Source organism: Meleagris gallopavo, chromosome 5 (assembly GCF_000146605.3).
Source record: "Meleagris gallopavo isolate NT-WF06-2002-E0010 breed Aviagen turkey brand Nicholas breeding stock chromosome 5, Turkey_5.1, whole genome shotgun sequence".
Taxonomy (NCBI): domain Eukaryota; kingdom Metazoa; phylum Chordata; class Aves; order Galliformes; family Phasianidae; genus Meleagris; species Meleagris gallopavo.
The window spans coordinates 38,079,196-38,086,567 of NC_015015.2; the positions used below are offsets into that span (position 1 = coordinate 38,079,196).

General features: G+C 46.7%; 1 long non-coding RNA gene across 2 annotated transcripts; it reads right to left on the reverse strand.

Moving 5' to 3' along the window:
• Nucleotides 1-3,715: 3,715 nt before the first annotated feature.
• On the reverse strand, nucleotides 3,716-7,366 carry LOC104911204. Of its 2 annotated transcripts, XR_793725.3 has the most exons (4): nucleotides 7,169-7,366; nucleotides 6,644-6,722; nucleotides 6,197-6,317; nucleotides 3,716-5,677 (listed from the first exon to the last, which is right to left on the reverse strand). It is a non-coding gene; the product is annotated as an uncharacterized LOC104911204 (long non-coding RNA). The 2 variants fall into 2 exon arrangements; XR_004159954.1 differs by having other exon boundaries at nucleotides 3,716-6,317.
• Between the last annotated feature and the right edge of the window lie 6 nt (nucleotides 7,367-7,372).

A 7,372-nucleotide genomic window follows, 5' to 3' on the forward strand; every position in this document is an offset into this window, starting at 1 on the left:
ACGCTTATTTTAGGAGCATTTGTCACCCATCTGTATGCAAATAACATTTGCAGGGGAGTTCTGAGTAATGGGGAGAAAACAGCCTGCTGCTGTTATTAGCCTACAGCTGACACCTTGGTGAAAAGTGCTGTAGGGAGATTTGGGTTCCCTCCTCAAGGACGCGCCCTGCCCTTCCTCATCGCTATGAGAACAGCAGCGCTGACCTCACACTGGGTACAGCACAGGAGGCCCGTACCAAAGTGGGCCCTGCAGCCTGAGTTTTCCTAATAACTCTCCAGATCCATCTCTTCTATCCCTTCCTGATCAGAGGTGAGGCACGTGACACGGTGGAACAAGCTTTTATGTCCTTTGCCTAGGTTAAATAACTTCATTCACAAGAACCGTCAGCCCCGTTCTTTTCCTAGCCATGAAATTATCTGAATTTTGAATGCACTCAGATTTCAGTCCCATATTTTTACACTTTTCATCTTAGGTTTCATTGTCTGCTAAACCACCTCAGGCTTCAAAACCCACATTTCTTTCTAAGTGATTCTGTCTTTTTCCACTTGACAAGTGCCACGTTTTCCTGTGATTTTCTGCTGCCATTTAAAGCAAGACGACCTTTCTTATTTACTTATCTATCTGGGCATTCACATGACTGCTAATTTCTCGAGGAAGGTGCCCGGCTCCAGGGTTACTGCCCCTGCAAAGCCATCCCCTGGAGCTCACTGCATTTCAGCTGACCTCCAAAAGCAGTGACCAATCCTGATTTTTCATTAAGTGACAATTACAAGTGCTTCAAACCAACAGCCACAGATTCGCATTTCCAACCACTCTACATATTAGGCATAAACTGCATTTGAATAAAATCATTTGCACATGTGCAACCTACATTTATGCATGCAAATCAGGCAATTAGGTACAAAATTACCTGATTTGCATACATAATACTTGAATCGAGCAAGTAATATGCAACAAAAACATATTCTATTAATATTATTTTCTTCTGAAATTATCTGCAACTGGGTTAGGAACTATGAAGGTTTTGATCACTCAGAACGACAGGTCTGTCTGAGGGACGTTTGCAGTGGCACTGAGGCGCCGGCTGATCGCACACACCACTGATGCTGGCTTGGTGCCACGGTTGGGAGCTAACCGTGAGTTTTGCAACAAACAAAACGTGCAGCTCCACCTTTTCTTTTTACGTTTAGAATCCAACTTCAAATTCATTCGCACAAATGAATTTATACACTCTGAGTGCATGAGTGTTAAAGCACTGCAGCATAGAAGCCCTCCAAATTCACTTTTGAATTCAAACATTCGTTTAATCTTTTGCCGCTGCTGCCTGTGCAATGCGGCTGCTGTTCTGTGCTTACAGGCACGCAGTTTGCTCCTAAAAGCGGCTGCTACTACAGTAAAAGAAGGCGGTGGGAACGCGGTCCGCAGAGGCTGGAGCTACTCCTCCAGGACTGTAGCTGTGAGCAGACGCGTCACACCCTGCGGGTAATGGAACGAGGGCTTCCCTCCGCACGGCAGGGCGGCGGAAGCTCGCGGCGAGGTGACGGCCATGGGGGGGCCCTGGTGCCACCCCTGCCTCTGACCTCTGCTGGCGGTGCTGCCGCCTCTCGCGGACGCGCCGCTCGCACACGTACCGACGCACTTCCTCGCCGTGCCGCCCTTTGTTGTGCTCTGTCTTGCTCAGAAGGCAAATTCCTCAGGCACAGACCTGTCCCATTTGCCTACAAAGCCCTGTGCATACTAAGGTGCTTTAGCCGCGGAATAAATAAACAATAGCTACTTCTGCTGTGCTGCAGAGACGTTTTTGCACGTCTCTAACTGTTCTCATGGGCTTACCTCCAAACCTCTTTATTCGGATCATTACCATTCCTGAGGGGGGCTCCCCAGGACAAGGGCGTTCCTTCCGTTCCTGTAAGGGCGTTAGAAAGCTCTGCGTTGCGCTCAAGGTGCTTCCACTCGTTACTCACTCAGGGGTGGGCTTTCTGACCCAAAGCGCTGATTTTTACGGACGTAGCTTCCAGTAGGCCTGCCGGTGACAACCAGGTCTTCCCCCAAATGGGACACGTTTCTTTCAAACTAGACAAAATACTGAGGAATTTCTCAGTGTGACAAATGTGTATGCCATAAATTTGACCTGCTACTCCCTGGCTCCTTTCGTTTCTCACCAGCCGTGTGTCAAAACCTACAGTTTTGTGTTCTCATGCTCAAACAGTACTTTCCAACTTTTCCACATCTCCTTTTGTTCTTTCTCCTTTGCTATTTTAAATGGTAAGCATTTTGAAAAAGACTACCTACCACACTGCACATCTTTGGCTGATAAGAAAAATAGCAATAATGACCACTGAGGTATTTGCAAAGTCAACATTCAAGAGCCATAGTCTTGTGACAGCCTTGCCTTTGATTATCTGCTGTCTCTCACTTACGAACTTCTCATTATTTCTTACTCATGGATGAACTGGTTACGAGGGACTCTTCACCCCGTGACCTATTGCCCAACTACCTTATTTATGTTATTTCCAGCCTTTGCTGCTCTGGAAAGTTTTCCTGCTCATAACTACGCAACCATTTGACTCTTGTTAGCCTGCCAGGATTTATAAATGGCCCCATCACAACAGTTTCTGAGCAGCTCTCAAGCATTTAAAACCAGAAAAGTCTGCATGTCTCACTCTCATTTTCCTGCCCACCTGCTGAAGGATTGAGCTTGCCTACTTTTCCTTTCTTGCCTTTGCCTCTGGCATTTCTTCTTACTTCATCCTCTATTTTAGGCTAAGGGTCTCTGGAACACCTTGACACACATCCCAGAAGAGGAACATTTCCATTTCTTGATCTCTCCCGACAGAAACTATCCCTTGCCACACTCAACAGCTTCATTTATGGTAGGAAAAGAAATACTGCAGCTAGTCAGCACCACCTCTGTAAGCTCAGGAGTTTGTCAAGAGGCGCTGGAAAGCCATAAGGGCTAAGAATGTAAGAACATCTGTAAGTAATATGTATTTCAAGCTGCGGAAGTAAAACATCACAGTGGTTCCTCTGTCCCAGGTACGGTGTACTTCATGCTAATCCTACCATCTACCATGCTTCCACTTAAACAATTACATGCAGACAGCACTCAGAGCCTTTAGAGTTTGTTCTTCACACGTACCTACTTTAACCTTGCAAATTCCCAAACAGGAAAAAAGTGTTTTTGTAGAAGATTGTACGCTTCTATACCATATACAAATCTTCCTTGATTATTTGCAAACAGTGCTAAATCTAACCTGTCCCTTTAAGGACCTGTAGACATGGAGTAAACCAGCTCTGTGAGATTATCAAGCCCAGCAAGGAAAGAGTCAGAGGAATTACAGAAAGGACTTAGTAGTGGCAGCAAATGGAATAGATAAGCTTGTGTGGTTTGTCTTGCTGTAGCAGTCAGGACCCTTCAGCTCATCTCCCTCTAGCCAGGTGCTCAAAGGAGGATGAACTGCCGTCTCAAATAATTCGGAATGCTGAAACAGAATAATTCTTGGGGAAAGTAAACCAGAAGCTTGTGCACCACAAAGCAGCTGACAGGCAAATAGACTGAATTTGTAAGAGAAAACTGGGGCAGATACATAAAATATAATGACAAAACCAATAGTTAGATATATCTCAATGGAATCTTCTGCTGTGAGGAGGAAAGATGGAGATGCTGTTTGTCTGCTGCTGGGAAAAAAAAAAAAACACAGGGAAGAAAAAAAAAACCAGAAAAAACTCACACCGGCAGACCGGACACTCCTCCTGCAGAGTCAACAAAAGCACCAGGAACTGCAGCCTTCACCTCAGCAGAAGAGATTCCCATAGCATTTGCTGACATGTGGGCTGGGACTGTTGCTGGGCTGGTAGAAGGCAGTTTGGGCAGGCTTAGCCCTGCGCTGATGGAGCTAAAAACAGTCACCCTCAAATGTTTGTCTGCGTGTCTGGACACTACTGCTGCCGGTGCAGAGGGTGAGAATCGCAGTGCAGAGCAGCTCCACACTGAGAGGGGCCTACGTGTGCAGCACAAATTGTGGAGCTCTTTGGCTCTTGTTCTGGCCATGATGAGACTGACTCCAGGCGCGCAGGCATTGCATCGGGGCTCACTTGCATTCAGGGGGAATGTGCTCATTTGTAGCAACCAAACAGCCAGGGAAAATCACTAACTCTGTTCTCAGAGATGAGATGGAGGGATATCCACAGGGTCTGCTGCTGGAGCTGGAACCGACTGCCGTTCTGGGCACTCCTCTGCAGGAAATGGTGGAAGAAACAGAGGTGGAGGGAATTAATTTGTGTGACTGATAGGAGCATTCTGCTCCAAAAAGCAAGATTTGAAGCTTGACAAAAAAACATTAGAAGAACAGTCTAGTCCTGCATCAGCTTGCAGAAGGTCCTCCTGAGAGCAGGGAAATTTTAGCAATATGTAGCTGGCACGCAAACTTGTGCACATGAAGGGATTGCTTACTGGAGCATATCCCTGTCATGTGCCATTTGAGCCATGGAGGAGGTCTCTGTTCAACACAGCAGCTTTCTGGATCAGGCAGCCACAGAAAGTTCTGAGTGGAGACTGAGGGATAAAAGCTGGAACTGAGACCATTTCCAACTGTACGGGAACTCTACCTTTACTTCAGTGAAAAATCGAGAGAAGTCTGGTGCCAGGTTTCCTTAAGGAACAACAGCCAAAAAGGCTTAAGAAGCTTAGGAGAATTAGCTACTGCAGGCCCAGCCATTCTTAGACATAAAGGAAAGCTGTGGATCAGTCTGCAGATGTGATGATCCTGAAACAGAACATCCCTGAGAGGTTTGCGTGGTCACAAGATAGGTGCCATCAAATGGCAGAGCTCATCCAGACAAGGCCCTAAGGGTACCTGTGTGTGCGCTGCTGGGGACCGATACTTTCAATGCTTGCAGCAAATAATAGGGTGACTCTCCACGCTGAGAAGGAATCCGGTGACTCTACAAAGAGCTCATCTGAGGAGGAAACTGTGTGGAGCAGGTGACACGCTCTGGCTCCCACTGAGTGGGACCAAGATGAGCACAAAGAGCTTGCTTTGATCAGAGCAACAACCCAGCTCTGGTCTTGTGATTTGGTTCTACGGTTTGAAGGACTCTTACTGGCTTTAAGCACTTGTCTTCTGTTCTGGACTGGGGGAAAGATTTAATGGCTGTACAGATGTGTTTGTACGCTGTGAGCTGAACGATTCCCTCCCCCCCCAAAGTTTATAAAATAAATGTTTGTTTGTAACTCCTTATTTGTAACAGTGGGGGAAAAAGAAGAGCTTTTTAAAAAGCAACATTAATCTGATGTTTGCTATCAATAAAGGTGCTACATATTATCTAATGTTATTGCTAACCAGTTCTTTGAAGTTATGTTGTTTAATCTCCATAGCAAAGTGGCTATGGCATATATCCTGGGTTACAAACAGAGGTAGAGGGAATGGGAGAAGCACGAAGTAAAGACTACAGAGCAGAAACTGTCTTGATTATTACTTGAATTTTGAATGTTCTTATTAGTCCAATTTGTTTAAGCAGCATTTATTTGTAGGTCATCTTGAGGATCCAGCCGGGCTGCACCTGCCTCCCCAGGCATGCTCAGACACAGCCTGGGATTGCACATCTTCAAGGGAGAGCAGGGTGGGGTTCCTTTAAATGACACAGCCTTCTGCTAGGAGGAAGTTTCAAGCTGGAACTTGCAAAATATGCACAACACACTGCTGTGAAAATCATATCAACAGAACAAGGAAGATCTAGGCAGAGAGCTGCAACTAATCATGCAAAAAAGCCGAAAGGAGCTGCTCTTTGTCCTAAGCATGTGCAGTGCAGTTCTCAAGAAATGGTGTTGTCTCTTCTAGCATGAGGAAAAACAGGAGCACAAACAGGAGAATTTCTGCATCGTTTCCTGATCCAGCTAACCAGCTGTCCCACAAGCCACTAGGCACCTATCAAGGATGCTGACTCATGAATCTATCATAGGTTGCAGGGCCATGTTAGCACAACACAGCCCTATGTTCGTGGATCCCCAATTGATGCCATCCTGACAGTTCCACCTCTTACTGCCTCCCTTCCAGCACAAGTGACGCAATGAGCACAGCTGAGTGAGCGTAGCTGGATGAGCTGGAGAAGAGCTGAAAGCAAGCAGGAGGAGGAGGGGAGAACAACCTCTCAAAACCACAACAAATGTTTGCCAAAATGGAGCGTGCATACTTACCAAGGTACAGCTTTTGAAAGGCTGCTTCTTTCTGATAAGATACTAGAAATAATCTTTCACTGAAGGTGGTGGGATAAAATAGATGCACCAACTGGCCTTTCTTACCAGTGCAGTCTGAATTCTTCGTGGAGGAATTATTTTTGCATGTAACAGAGGGTAAAACACATCAACAACACTGAGCAAGTTATAGAAAATATTCAAAACTTTACTCCTGCAGGAAGGTGAGAGCTCCTTCAAACGCTTTAAACTTCTTTTTTTCATTTTACAGGAGTAAGATACTGGGGAAGAGAGTTCTAGCACATCCAGCTAACTCAAATGAGCTGCACCATCTTACTCAGAGGCCTGTACTTTTCAGAAGCAGACCAGATATTCAGGCTTCTCACTCCCTCCCTGGTTCTGCCCCTAGCCCTGACACAAATCGAATCTCCAAAAGCACACTGTCCTTACCTCAACTGTGTGCCAGCCTGGACATGTTCAAATGAAAACCTGGGCTACGCTGTGATCTTTGCTCTTGCTACAGCGATACCTGCAGTGAAGAGGGAGATTGCCTCAGATACATCTGGAGTACAGCAATTCAAAGCAACTCCCTCTCATCTTTGATTTGAATTTGCTGTGCTTTCCATCATCGCCAAAGGGGAGCTCCTACCTCTGACACATAGGTATGCACTCTCCTTCACCCCAGCCCTCGCTGTGTTGCATCAGCAAGAACAGCAACAGCCCAGAGCCTCAGAGCTACCAGAGCGAAGGACACAGGCTACAGAGAGCAGCCTGGCTCTGGAAGCTGTTGTTCCCAAACGCCTGCACGGTGCAAGTGCTTTTGACTTCAGCCTTATGCAGTCATTATTACAACTCGCTTTTAATCCGTGGAAGGGAGAGCGGCAGTCAGGCACTCCCCCCTTCTTCAGATAGGCATCTGCTGTGTGAGCTGGCTGAGCGCTGCAGCCTGCCCATGTGGAACATGGATAAACTCACCCAGCGACTGCAGGAGTGACTTCGCCCTTTACTTGGCGCAGTCCTCAATTAAGGTTAGCAAAGTCCTGTCCGGCCTTGCATACAAAGCGCTTACTCACGGAAGGGCAAAACCCTGTTTTGGCTTCAAAGCACACTCAGGGCCTCCCCCCGGACTGAAGCCCCCCCCTCCAGCCGGTCACGCAGAGGCAGGCTGCTAAATCGGCA